Genomic DNA, 14,496 nt, shown 5'->3' on the forward strand with positions numbered 1-14,496 from the left:
GTATTGTCACCTAGTTGGCATTATACTTGTGACTTCAAAAGGCCATTCCACTGTTCTATCAATCTAGCTGCTTCAGAATGATGGGGAACATGGTAAGACCAGTGGATTCCATAAGCATGAGCCCACTGCCACACTTCTTTAGCTGTAAAGTGAATGCCTTGGTCAGAGGCAATGCTGTGTGGAATACCATGATGGTGGATAAGGCATTCTGTTCGTCCACAGATAGTAGTCTTTGGCAGAAGCATTGTGTGCAGGATAGGCAATCCCATATCCGGAGTAAGTGTCTATTCCAGTGAGGACGAACTGCTGCCCTTTCAATGATGGAAGAGGCCCAATATAATCAACCTGCCACTAAGTAGCTGACTGACAACCCCGAGGAGTGGTGCCATATCGAGGGCTCAATGTTGGTCTCTGCTGCTGGCAAATTGGGCATTTGGTGGTGGCCATAGCCAGGTCAGCCTTGGTGAGTGGAAATCCATGTTGCTGAGCCCATGCGTAACCTCTATCCCTGACACTATGGCCACTTAGTTCATGGGCCCATTGAGCAATGACAGGGGTGGCTAGGGAAAGAGGCTGAGTGGTGTCCACAGAACAATTCATCCTTTCTACTTGATTATTAAAATCCTCCTCTGCTGAGGTTACCCTTTGGTGAACATTCACATGGGACACAAATATCTTCACAGTTTCTGACCATTCAGAGAGGTCCATCCACATACCTCTTTCCCAGATTTCTTTTTCACCAGTATTCCAATCATGCTTCTTCCAAGTCCCTGACCATCCAGCAAAAACATTGACTACAGCCCATGAATCAGTATATAATTACACATCTGGCCGTTTCTCCTTCCAAGCAAAGTGCACAACCAGGTGCACTGTTTGAAGTACTGCCCACTGGGAAGATTTCCCTTCACCACTGTCCTTCAGGGATGTACTAGAAAGAGTCTGTAGTGCTGCAGCTGTCCACTTTCGGGTGGTGCCTGCATATCATGAAGAACCATCTGTGAACCAGGCCCTAGTCTTCTCTTCTTCTGTCAACTGGTCATAGGGAACTCCCCACGAGGCCATCAGTGCAGGCTGTGGGGAAGAAGGCAGGGTGGCAGGAAAGGAGACCATGGGCATTTGAGGCACTTCCTATGTGACTTTCTTGTGCCCTCAGGATCTGCTTGAGCCCAATCATGCATATACAACTTCCATCTGATGATGGAATGCTGCTGTGCTTGCCCAGCTTCATGGCTAGATGGGTCAGAAAGCACCCAGTTTATGATAGGCAGTTCAGGTCACATGGTGACTTGATGACCCATAGTCAAACCAAAGCCCAGTAGCAGGCTAAGAGTTGCCTCTCAAAAGGAGAGGAGTTATCTCCAGAAGATGACAGGGCCTTGCTCCAAAATCCTAGAGGCCTCTGCTTCGGTCCACCTATGGGGGCCTGCCAGAGGTGCCAAACAGCTTCCGTATCTACCACTGACACACCAAGCACCATTCGATCTGTTGGGCTTAGACTTTTGGGTTAATGCTAGAATGAGTTAAGACATTGGGGGACTGTTAGGAAGGCATGATTGTTTTGAAATGTGAGGACATGAAATTTTGGAGGGGCCGGGGGTGGGATGATATAGTTTGGCTGTGTTCCTACTCAAATATCCTCTTGAATTGTAGTTCCCATAATCCCCACGTGTCATGGGAGAGACCTAGTGGGAGGTAATTGAATAATGGGGGTGGTTACCCCTATGCGGCTGTTCTCATAATAGTGAGTGAGTTCTCATGAGATCTCATGGTTTTATAAGGGGCTTTTCTTCCTTTTGCTGGACACTTCTCCTTTCTGCTGCCAAGTGAAGAAGGATGTATTTGCTTCCCCTTCTGCCATGATTGTGAGTTTCCTGAGACCTCTCCAGCCATGCTGAACTCTAAGTCAATTTATAAAGTCTTTTCTTTATAAATTGCCCAGTCTCAGGTATTTCTTTACAGCAGCATGAGAATGGACTAATACAGATAAGAATCTCTAAGGATGCCTTCTGTTATAAAGACTATAAAATGCAACTTGAATCAGGTTTAATAATAGGAGAAATCTCTTGGTTTGTATATTTAATGTTCAGTGGTAAGGTGAGCTTCAGGTGAGACTTGATCTAGTTGCTGAGTGATATCACTTGGTATATGAGTTGTTTCTGTATCTTTATTTGATTTTCCACATTATAAACTTTATTCCAAAGTGAACTTCCTCCATAGTTTCAAGATCTCTGTTAACAGCATCCAGGGTAGTATTAAATGCTTCATCATTAATTTTTGGTGGGACAGAGTATCTTTTATGGTAGTTACTGAGAGAGAAAGAGAGAGAGAGAAAAAAAGCTCCCTTCCAATAATCCTTTAAAAATAAAACATTTGCCCAAATTAAATTCATATCCACCCATGTGGTCAAGGAGATAGGACACATAGATGTGCTTGAGCCATTCAGCGCCCTTTCTACAACAACACTGGAGCTAGAGATGGGTCAGTCCTGCAAAAGCCTGTGACCATGAGATTAGAGGGAAGGAGAAAATGAATCTGCAGAGATCTATTATGGTCTGTAAGATGGTATATTAGTCAGTTTTCACACTGCTGATAAAGACATACCCGAGACTGGGTAATTGATGAAGAAAAAGTTTTAATGGACTCACAGTTCCATGTGGCTGGGGAGGCCTCACAATCATGGTGGAAGGCAAAAGGAGGCATATCTTACATGGTGACAGACAAGAGACAATGAGAACCAAGTGAAAGGGGTTTCTCCTTATAAAACCATCAGATCTTGTGAGACTTATTCACTATCACAAGAACAGCATGGGGGAAACCACTCCCATGATTCAGTTATTTCCCACCAGGTCCCTCCCACAACATGTGGGAATTACGAGAGCTACATTTAAAGATAAGATTTGGGTGGGGACACAGCCAAACCATATCAGATGGCTAGGCTAGACTTCTTGCTGTTAAATGCAACATGTGATTGCGGTTGATGAATTCTGAGGAGTGGTCCCTTAGGAACATGATAAAGGAATTCTCCAACAGCCTAGGTAACTCAAGGACTCATCAGTGTAATTAGATATAGAAAATTAATACTCCTAGAGAATATGGATATTTCTTCTTAGATGAATAAAAAAGGCAATTCTCAAACCTGGACTATGCCTCAGAATTGCCAGATCCCATGCCCCACCCCAACAATTCCTGAATGAAAATATACAGAGGTGGGGCTCAGAAGATATATTTTTTAGGGAGATCTGCAAATACTCTCATGTGGTCATGTGGGAGGCTTTGAGAACTAATATCTAAGGCTTATGCAAAGCCCACCTTTAATAATAAAATGTATCACAGCTCTGGCCTGTGACATTAACACCAAGGGACAAGATGGCCTGTGGTTTGGAAATTCAAGATCCATCAGTGTGGAGAAAGAAAAAAAGTCAATACTCCCTGGTGGCATACAGCTTTCCTCACAGATAAGACATACAGATTTTGCTGGGAATTTATCTTCCTCCCTGCCCTACCTCATCCTTTTTAGGTTGCAGATAACATAGTTTGACTTATGTACCTTTCCAAGTAAGCTGCACTTCAGAGCCAAAGAATTAGGAGTGAGTGGCAGTAGCCCTACACAGATAAGCCTATATGTTGAAATGGGGCTCTTCCATTATAGAACTCAAACTTTCCCACAGCTGTTCTCTGGAATTCTTACTATGTGTCAAGCCCTGTTCTGAGGTTTTATATTATTAACTGATTTAATCCTCAAAACAACCCTCAGAGATAGATGCTATTATTACGCCACTTTATAAATGATGAGACTAAGGTATGCAGAAGCCAAGTAACTTTACCGCATTGACCCAGCTAGTCAGCAGCAGAGTTGGTTCTAGAACTGCCATTATGGGTTTGTGTCAGGCAGAAGGACCCTGAGTTTAGAAATGCCTTTGGTCACTTCAAATGTGTAGGCAATGTGCTCATAAATGACACAGTGTCTTAATTACTTCTGGACAACAGGCAGCTATCTTGAGATTATTTGGGTCATTAACACATGTCTTAGTCCATTTGGGTTGCTATGATAGTCTGCCTGAGACTGTGTCATGTATAAACAACAGAAATTTATTTCTCGTAGTTCTGGAGGCTAGTAAGTCCAAGATCAAGGTGCCAGCAGATTTCATGTCTGGTGAGGGCCTGTTCCTCAGAGATAGCACCTTCTAGCTGTGTCCTCACATGGTGGCAGGGCAAAGAGGCTCACAGGCTCCCTCAGGCCTCTTTTATAAGAGCACTAATCCCATTCATGAGGACTCTGCCCTCACGACCTAATATCTCCCAAAGGCCTCACCTGTTAATACCACCACCGTTAAGATTTCTACATAGGAATTTTGGGGGTAGTGACTCCATTAAAACACAGGTGGGAGGGGACAGAATGACATTCCTAGCAGTGCTGTTTCTATCCTGATACATTGTGATTTGACATTCCATGTAACCAAATTTGGCATTGTGAAGAGCCTTCTAATGACATTTTATGGTATTTCAGATAGAGTCATTTTATATGTTTCAGAAGAGAGGGTGCAGGAAATTTGAACGTTGGTATCTGATGGACTCAAACCAAAAGAAATAGAAACTGGCTTGCTAATGAGGCAATGACTTCCCACCACAGCATAAGGGGAGGTTTGTGAAGAAGCGGGTCATGTGAGGCAAAGCTTTGCTAATGCAAATTGATTCCTGGAGGGCTTCCAGGTCACGGAGGGCTGAGTGATAATGGCTACTGTTGGAATAGTTTTAGATAATTAATGGTAACCATTAGACACTGAAAGTTATTTGGCTTTTGGACATTTCTCCAGCGTGTGCTTATGGCATATTTCAATAATACTCCAAATAAAATAGAACTCATTTAATTCATGTTAGCTTGCTGAAGAATGCCATGTCTAATAGCTGTGACTTTCTTTCTGCCGTGATTTTGATAGAAGTGAACACTGTACTTTATTCCATGCATTAAGGTGGATGGTACTTTGAGTTTCTAAACTACGAATTGATTAATCAATTGATTGGTTGATTGATTGATTCATTCATTCACCTAACCTATTTATTGAGTAAGGGAAAAAGATACCGGTGAGTGAAATTGGCTCGGGTAGTTTAACTTCACCAGAAATCTCTAGCAGGTCATGATCAAGAAACCATTGATATCAACATCTGACATTGTTCTGAATGACTGGGCCAGAAGGCTTTTTAATATAGTCTTAGAGGAATAATGATCATTTATCACCATAAAACAATCCAGCTTTGCTTTTACTAGCCAGGTGTCATATTTCTTTATTTTTCTTAAGCATAATCTTTCTCTTTGTTTGCATAATTGAATCCACTCATGAACATTTATGGCCTTTTCCATTTAGTTGCCTGTCCTAGAACAGCTTCTGCAAAGATAGCCCTGCATCTTCGAGTATAGTAAGGCAACCAAGTCACAATTAGTGCCTGTTACATAATAGCTACCATTTAGTAGTTACACTAAAGGCATATAAAATGCTTCTCAAACATTATCTAATTCTCACTATAGCCCTGTGTTAGACATTCTTATTTCTATTTAAAAAATGAAGCACCCAGGGTTTAGAGTTTAAATAACTTACTTAAAGTCTTCCTGATGAAAGTGCAAGTGTGGAAGTTTGAAATACAGGCCTCTGTGGCTCCAAAGTCTTTGTCCTTCAAACTGTACTGGTTTTTACCACACGGAATAAGTACTTTGAAATTCATTTCATTTTGCCTCCTTTTAAGGTAATAGCCATTTTATTTCTTCTGGCTGACTTTCTGCAATTACTTTCCAGTGCAATGACTCATTGATAAATCTCTCCTTTGGAATTCTTTCTTTGTAGATGTTGAATCTCTGGGTAGCAGCCTCCTGCCCACCCCCCGGCTTTTTTTTTTTTTTTTTTTTTTGTATTCAAGAGCAGACACAGAGTCTCTTCCCTTATGTCTCCACCTCCCTCAGCACTTTCACTGCTAATCTTCCCTGTCAAATTCTCATTCTCCTTACTGACTTATCATCTCTATCCCTTATTTCTGCATGACTGGAAAGAAATGTGCTAAGAATACATTTTTATAAACTGGAAAAAAAGTATTTTTGGATATGAATAGGTGAAGAGTTCGTAGGAAAATACATCCATATTTATTGTCTAGCTGCCTATAGAAAATCCACGCGTGTTTCCTGTCTTTGCATGTTTCCAATGCTCATGGACATGTGTCAGAACTAGGCATTGTTTTGTTATATTATCCAGATTTAAATGCTGCATAGGAATTCAAGAACCAGGTGGAGACTTAGTTAAGTCACTGGATGCAAGAAATAGTTTCCATCCATTTGGTCTTTGCACTTGATGTTGAAGATATGTACTTGAGAATATTGTATAACTTACAGGCCCAAATAATATTCTAAAGATAGGAAACTTGGTGGTACATGCCATCTAAATGCACAGGATAAAGGCGATGTAAGTAAAACCACTCAACAGCTGCTACAAGTGTGCTGCTATAAAAAAGCTCTGTTACAAGATGTCATTAGAATGCAGCGCTCATCCCAAGTAACATATATCATCAGGCCTCTTGTCTTCGGGTTTCTTTCTTTTCTTTCCTCATGCTAGATGAGTGTAAATAATTTCATTCCTATTTTTTATATAAATAAACTCTGAAACAAAACTTGGTTCTGAGACCAGAAAAGAGCCAGTTAGATTCCAGTTTTCCTTTTTATTGTGAAATAATGACATTTTTAGGCTATGACATTTCAGCAATGTTTTAGGAATCTTTGTTGCTTAATTGGAACATACTAAATAGATGAGGAAGCTCTGGGAGAGATGTTTCTCCACACATTCTTTTAGCTGATATGCATTGAATTGGCACACTCCATCTCCTCTGCTTATGATGTGGACATTAGCTTCTGTCTCTTCTAAATCTCCCATTCATGGCTTCCTGTTTGGCCCCACTCTTGCTGCCCTGGTCTCTCATTATCGCAGTCTCAGCAGTTACTTAACTCTACCCTCGCCTCAAGTCAGGCTCATCTTCAACCCATCTTCCCTAAGATTTCTAGAGTGAGGGTGTAATATCACTCTCACTTTAAAAAGGGCAGTGGCAATCTAAAGTCTACTATGTAAAATTTAAAATCTATATCAGAACATACAAAGTACTTCATAATCAAGCCCCAGTTTAATTTTCAAGTCTTATCTCCTGAATACTCCACCACCTTCTCACTATATTATATCTCCTATATTTTAGCCAAAACAGACCACTGGACATTTTCTGAATGTGCCACATTTCCTCACTGCTGTTGGTTTTGGTACTTGCTGTTCTTCGTGTAATGACATTTTTCTCCGTTGTCAGGTTGGGAAGATGTTCATCATTTATATCTTGTTTCCGATGTCAACTCCTCTCTGAAATATGCCATGTTAGCCCCTGGAGAATTAGGTGGTGACTTGTGTAGCATCTACTTTTGTGTTCATCTCCTCTAATGTTGATTGGGTAAGTTTGTTTATTCATGTGACTATAAATTCCTTGAGGACGGGGTTTGGATTGTTTCACTTTTGAATCCACAAAACCTTTTTTTTTTTAATGGGAAACTGTTGGTGCCTTTTTAATAAGTTGTGGTGAGGAGAGTTCAAATTACAGCATAACAGAATTCGTTTAGTGAATTAACACAGTCTGTAGTTAGCATATCATATAGCAGTATCTTTCAGTTAAGGAAAAATACAGTTGATACACATTACATTTTAATTCCCTGTGAGTAAAGTGATAAATAAATGTCAAATCATCATTGGGAGAACATGGAAATAGTCAAGCATAACGAACCTACAGAAAGATAATTATCTCCAAATTTAGGAAGCACATTGACCTACCTATCCACCTCTTTCAGCACAGTGTCTGTAACATAAAAGGTACTCAATACATATTTTCTAAATGAAAATAATAATTTTGAACTCACCTGAAAAGTAAAATGAACTTAATTCAGCTTGTGTATGATGTTACAATACTATAGTAAGTACAGAGTTTGAAGTAATTCATGCCTCCCCAAACAGAAACATGAAAATACCTGTCATGTATATGCTGGCCTCTATACTTCAACTCAGAAGGCAAAGGCACATAATGGCTATTTGTCTGACATTTAGTAATACTAATATTGATCAGAGGGTTCCAATAGCGAAAAACCTAAAGCTTCCATTTTAAGTTCTCCATCAAACTTTCTTCTAAGGGGTTTATGTATTGGTGATTGTTGCCTAATTCAATTATCTTATTAGCAGTTTCAGAATAATGATTTTTTAAAATTCTGTCATTTATTTTAAATTTATTAGTTGGAATTATTTCAAAAGCAAGCAAACAAAAATCTTTTGCTGATCAAATATGGTTATTTGGTTATCCTTATATACAGTTCATACAGGAAAGGCAAAACTTATTGCCAAATTTCGGAGTAAAGAATTGGTACCCTAGTTACTTTCCATGGTGTTCAGCAATATATTAATATATGTGCTTTTGAGTTTATTCCTGTTATTTAGTATCATGCATTGTCCTTCTGGATTAGGATTCATAAAACATTGTCCTTTGTCCTTCAAGATTCCTCAAACATTGTTGAAAAGTCATAGCCTAAAATGTACATTATTTCACAATCAAAAAGAGAATGGGAGTCTAACTGGCTCTTCTCTGGTATCGGAACCAAGTTTTGTTTCAGAGTTGACTTATGTAAACATAAGAATGAGATTATTTACGCTCATTGAGCATGAGGAAAGAAAAGAAAGTGCCGCCATCCATCCATTCTGGACATAAAAAATGGTCTGTCTCTGATTCATGTCACCCCTTTAATATCAAGGAATTGTGTAATAATCTTCAACACAAGTCTATGACTGATTTCCTATACCAATCAGCCTATCGACTTCAGCAAGGTAAGAACTAATTATCTTAACAGCTGGCACCAAAATTCCTCTGAGGCAGAGATCAATCTTTGCTTGGGAAACTATCTTGATAAATTGCTTGGAATAGAAGAGGACACAGAGGGGGTGGAAGAGAGAAGAGAAAAAGAAGCTGGGTAATATGATGAGAACCTGGAGCCCAAGTGAATAAAATTAGCTGAGGGTTTTTTTTTTTTTTTTTGTAAAAAAGAACAGGGATATCTAATGTTTAATATTATATTGTTTGTGGTAGAAATTATTGCCACTTCTCCCAAAACTTCAGTAACACATACTATATAACATACTTGAAAGTCTGATATAAGGGAATAAAATGTTAATGTATGTTAGGAGAGGGAAAACCAAGAAAAGAGGCTGAGTTCCTTATCTGTGTCAATCTGATGTAAGCAGAGACCATACAAGTGGAAAAGTAAGATAGTGAGTTGGATTAATCAAGCAGAGAAAGGAGTTGAAAGCCATAGCTGGGTCTGCAAACTGAAGCCTTCTCTAAATTCTCAGAAATTCTGGAAGAAAATGTTGGAAATTCCTCAGGAAATGGAAGGGTGAGTTGAGCCAATCATTTGGAAACCTTAGGCCACAAGCTAACACAACCAATACAAAGAAATTGTATGAAATATATCTCAAATGCTTACAATAGCATGTACTGATTGTCCTTTCTACCCTCTTCTAGCATAGGTTAAAACTTCTCCCTCGGCTTCTGCTTTGGTAATGGCATCCTTAGTAGTTCCTTTGCTTCTTAGCTCTGAGTTCAGTCATCTACCTCCACTTGGAACTTGATGCTACCTTTCCTGCCAGGCCTCTGGATCATGCCAATTTTCATTTGGAAAAGTGGCTTGTATCTCACTGTGCGTGGAGTCTCAGAGTTTAAGCTCAGGCTTTTATGCTCTTTACAGGATGCCTCTCAAAAGATGGACCAGTTCACTGCCTTGATTCCTACCCATGCTGCTGGCTGATCTGACTTTTCCAGGAGCAGTGAATTTGAAGTTCTCTTTTGTGTTCATCTTATTCCCACTTTCAAGTCTTTTGCAAGCATGTGCTTCATGTCTGAAATTTCCTTTCACTCTTTCTCTTTTCCCAAGTAATCTATAAAAATTATGAAAAGAATGAAGTTTAATATTTTCTGTAATACATTTGAAGAGATCATTTATGTAGAGCATATTATCACTGCATTAGCTATCTATTGCTACATAAGAAATTTGTGAAGAAAGGTATGTTTTCTTGTTTGTGATGAAAGATAGAGATATAAATGTATGTTTGTCTGCTGCTGACAAAGACATACTGGAAAAAAACTGGTGATATAGGAGAGAGAGAATGAAGAGTTCTGGAGTTATGTCCTTCAAAGATTGGATCTGCTGCACAAGAGGAGTCATCTTTTAAATAGGAGCATGGGTAGTTCACCCATAGTAGAAAGTGGGAACACAAAGCATCCTCTACAGATGTTGGTAATTGGAGAGGTCTGGTGGTGGAAATCAGGTGGTAGATGGGAAGAAGCTAATGTATTGAAGTTTATTTCACTGCTTCAGTTTTCCCAGTGAAATAAACAAAGTCATCAGTTGAGAGTGAGGATGTGGGTGGATGTGCTGAAATATATGAAAGGAATATATAGTTCTGTGTGTAGGAGAACAAATGGCCTAGGGAACTACAGTATATTTGCTGGGTACCATTAAAGACCCATTTAAGTTTAAAGTGAGATCGTTCAGCCATATTAAATTGCCCAGGTTTAGGTTTGGAGTAGGCAGAAAAATTGGATTTTTCCAGGCTTGTGATTTGGTCAAACACCCAAAACAAAGTGACAGTGAGGCAGGGGAATTGAAGGCATGTGCAAGAGAGTAATGTAATGATTAACCATAAAATTTAAGATAATCTAGGAGGGAGATAAGCTGTCTGAGGGGTGAGGGAAACAGCAAAGATGGTAGGAACAATGCATTGGATTCCAGGTTGGGTGAAGGCATTATTTGAGTTGGAGTACTAGAGAGAATACCCCCAACATGGTAGTCAAGAAATAAGATACATAAAGATCATGGAGGGGTTGAAATTGTTAGCAAGGTGGCCATTAGCATTAATGGCTGAGGTAAGGTGGAAGGTAAGGTCATGGAGGAGAGAAGTTCATCCATGTAGATATAGACATTGACAAGAATTAAGGCAATAGGACTACTGGATAGAGTGACAATGAACCAGATGTTTAAACTCCTTAAGAAATGAGTGGGTGATTGGGAGGACGATAATTACAACCATAATGAGGGGGCAGTGAGTACTAAAATCCAATGACATGAGCTTTAAAAGACAAAGACCTAAGTTGGGGAACATAAGAAAGAATTTTAAAAATCATTTTTTATCCTTAGAGATATACAAGAGGCATTCATAAATCAAGAATAGGGAGATATAAAAAGAGAACAATCTAAGAATAATATGTAGAAATTAAAAGTAACATTATAAAATAAAATCCCATAGATAGGCTGAACCATAAAATGGGCATATATTGAGAACAAATTAATGGTCTGGAAAATAAAGGTGAGAACATTGCCCATAATACAGAACAAAATTAGAAAGATATAATATCTGAAAGAGAAGTTGAGAAACATGGTAGGATGAAATGAGAGCCCCAAGATTTTCTGAAAGGCAGGATTGAACTTAAATCAGTAATAGAAGACAATCTCCAAGAACTAAGAGCTGATTCCTCACATTAAAAGACCTAGCAAGTACTGAACATGGTAAATGAAAAAAGACGACTACCTAGGCACAGCATGATAAGATTAGAATGCCAAGGATTAAGCAAAAATCCAAATAGCTTCTTGAAAGGAATAAACCATTACCTGCTAAGGAATCAGAAACAGATTAGCATCAGACTTTTTTTCTAATTCACCACCCTGAATGCAAGAAGAAAATGTGAGCAATATTTTCAAATTTTTGAATGAACATATATTTTATTGTGGTAAAAAACACATAATATTAAATTTACTATTTTCACTGTTTTTATGTGTATAATTCAGTAGTGTTAGGTATATTCACATTGTTGTGCAACAGGTCTCTAGAACTTTTTCATCTTGCAAAACTGAAACTCAATGCCCATTAAACACTAATTGTCTCTCCCTTTCCCCCAACCTTTGGCAACCACCTTTCTACTTTCTGTTTCTATAATTCTGACTATTTTAGATACTTTATGTGAGTCGAATCATACATTGTTTGCCCTTTCATGACTGACTTATTTCAGTTAGCATAATGTCCTTGAGGTTTATCCATGTCACATGTGACAGGATTTCCTTCTTTCTGAAGCTGCATAATATTCCTTGAGTGAAAATAATTTTTAATTTAGATGTCTATGCTCAGCCTAAGTATAGTCCAAATATGAGGGCAAAATTAAATCATTTTCAGGCATAAGGCCTTATTCAAGCAGCCCACAGACCCTGAAGGATATGTTGCAGAAAGAAGAAGGTATGGAATACAAAAAATTCTAGTGAGCAAAATTCGGTAAAACTTTTAGTTGTCTAAATAATTGCTAGTGCATAGTACAAAATATATTAATTTTTAAGTAAATTATTAGATAATTATATCATGTGATGGGGCAAATAAAATTAGAGAATGCTAAGGTTTTCTCATTGTCCAGCGAGAGGATGCAGACATTAATTCATTTTACATGTGTTTGAAATATATAAGTTGAAAGGTGTGACCTACAAATGTAAGAGTAATCACTAAATAATAAAAATAACTTCTAAATAGAGGAAAAGAAATAAAATGAACATTAATAACCCAAAAATCCAACAGAAGAAAGGAAAGCAAAAGAGAGAACAACAAAATATATTTCATAGAAAACGCAAACTAGGAAGTAGGAATAAGGACTAATATGAAATTAATTGCGAAATTTGTTATATTAATGGGTGATAATTCTTAATATTATTTAATTAGATTTATTAATATGGTGCTTATTAATGGGGTAAATTCCTCTATGAATGGAGATTTTTCTGATTGGGTAAGAAAAATTGGTATGGGTTAGAGACAACACTAAAACTAAATGGCACAGGAAGACTGAAAATAAAAAGCATATGCAAAGCAATATTAACAAAACTAAAGTATGTGTAGCAACACTATATAAGAAAGTAGAATTTAGGCCCCAAATTTGACAAACAAAAGGGTTATTGTATATTAAAATATGAACATCTCTGAGAATATATAATAGCTGTGAAGCTGTAGACATTGTTATAGCTTTTGGAATCATGAAGAAGAAATTTGTTAGAAATACAAGGAGAGAGTAACTTCTAAAATCACAATTGGAAATTTAATATACCTTTTTTCAGGATTCGAAAGATCAGCTGCACAAAAAAAAGGTAAATATGTAAGATTTCAATAACAATCAGCAAGTTTGATGTAATATGTGTTTATTTCTATTTCTTTATTTACTTCTATCTTTGTAACCCACATACAGAAAATACACATCTTTTTTGAAACTTCAAAACAAATATATCAACAATTAACACAGTTCCTCCCCTACACATAATCTCAAAATATTTCGAAAAACAGAAACAGTTCAGGCTATGTCCTCTAATCACAATGCCATAAAATTAGAAATTAACACTGGAAGAATAGAGAAAAGAATCTCTAATAATTGAAAACAATAATCACTTTTGGAGGGGGGAGTAGAATTTATTGAGTAAGAGGGAGGTAAAATGAGATTTTCATTTTTAAAAAATGCATAACTCTCTATGCAATATTACCCTTGTAATTAAAATATAAAAATCTATAAAAGAAAAATAAATTAGCAACTTATTCCTTCGTGAACCAATAGAACTTCAAATGTTCTCTTTGTCTTCTATCCTCATAATATTCCTGTGAATATCGTAGAGGTAGGCATTATTCCAATTTGACACAATAAGAAACTGAGGTATAGCTACAAAGCTGGTTAAAAGATGAAGTGTCTGAATCAACGTTCCCTTCTGGGGGTTTATAGGATAGGCCTACTTTTCCTGTAGCTATTGTTTTACAAAAATACATAAACAAGAACATAAATATTTGTTTATGCAAATAAGTCAGAATCATGCTATAAGGACAATGATATAACCAAATGTTTTTCTACTTAAAATGTAACCCACTCTAATACTGTGAGTTGAAATTTAGTTTTTTCAACCTTTTTATTTGCTAAGGGTAAATTCTAGCTGCCGATTGAGGCAGTAGAGTTCACCATGTGCCTCGTTCTCTGAGAGGTTAATACAAGGAGACTCATCATTATGATTCTTATTATGAGGTACAAGACATTCCTTAGAAGGAACAAGACATTTCCATGTTTGGGAAAGTTTGTGAACCCTTATTTTGACAAAAAAAATCTTTAAAAAATAAATGTCTTAAGTATTAAAGAATATATACAATGTTTTTCTTTAAATTAGAGAATACACAAAACAATAAATGCTACCTTTTATTATTCAAAACAAAAGCACACAACCTGTTAGGAAATGAATTAAGAGTTTAAATTCCTCAACCCCATTGCAAAAATGGGACAGTTACTTTTCAACGTTTTTCTCTAGTGCCCCTCTTTAGTTGCATGGAGACCTCCTACAATATTCAGAATTCTGACTCCCCTCTCTTTCCTTGATTTCTCACTAGA

Source organism: Nomascus leucogenys, chromosome 22a, assembly GCF_006542625.1.
Source record: "Nomascus leucogenys isolate Asia chromosome 22a, Asia_NLE_v1, whole genome shotgun sequence".
Taxonomy (NCBI): Eukaryota; Metazoa; Chordata; class Mammalia; order Primates; family Hylobatidae; genus Nomascus; species Nomascus leucogenys.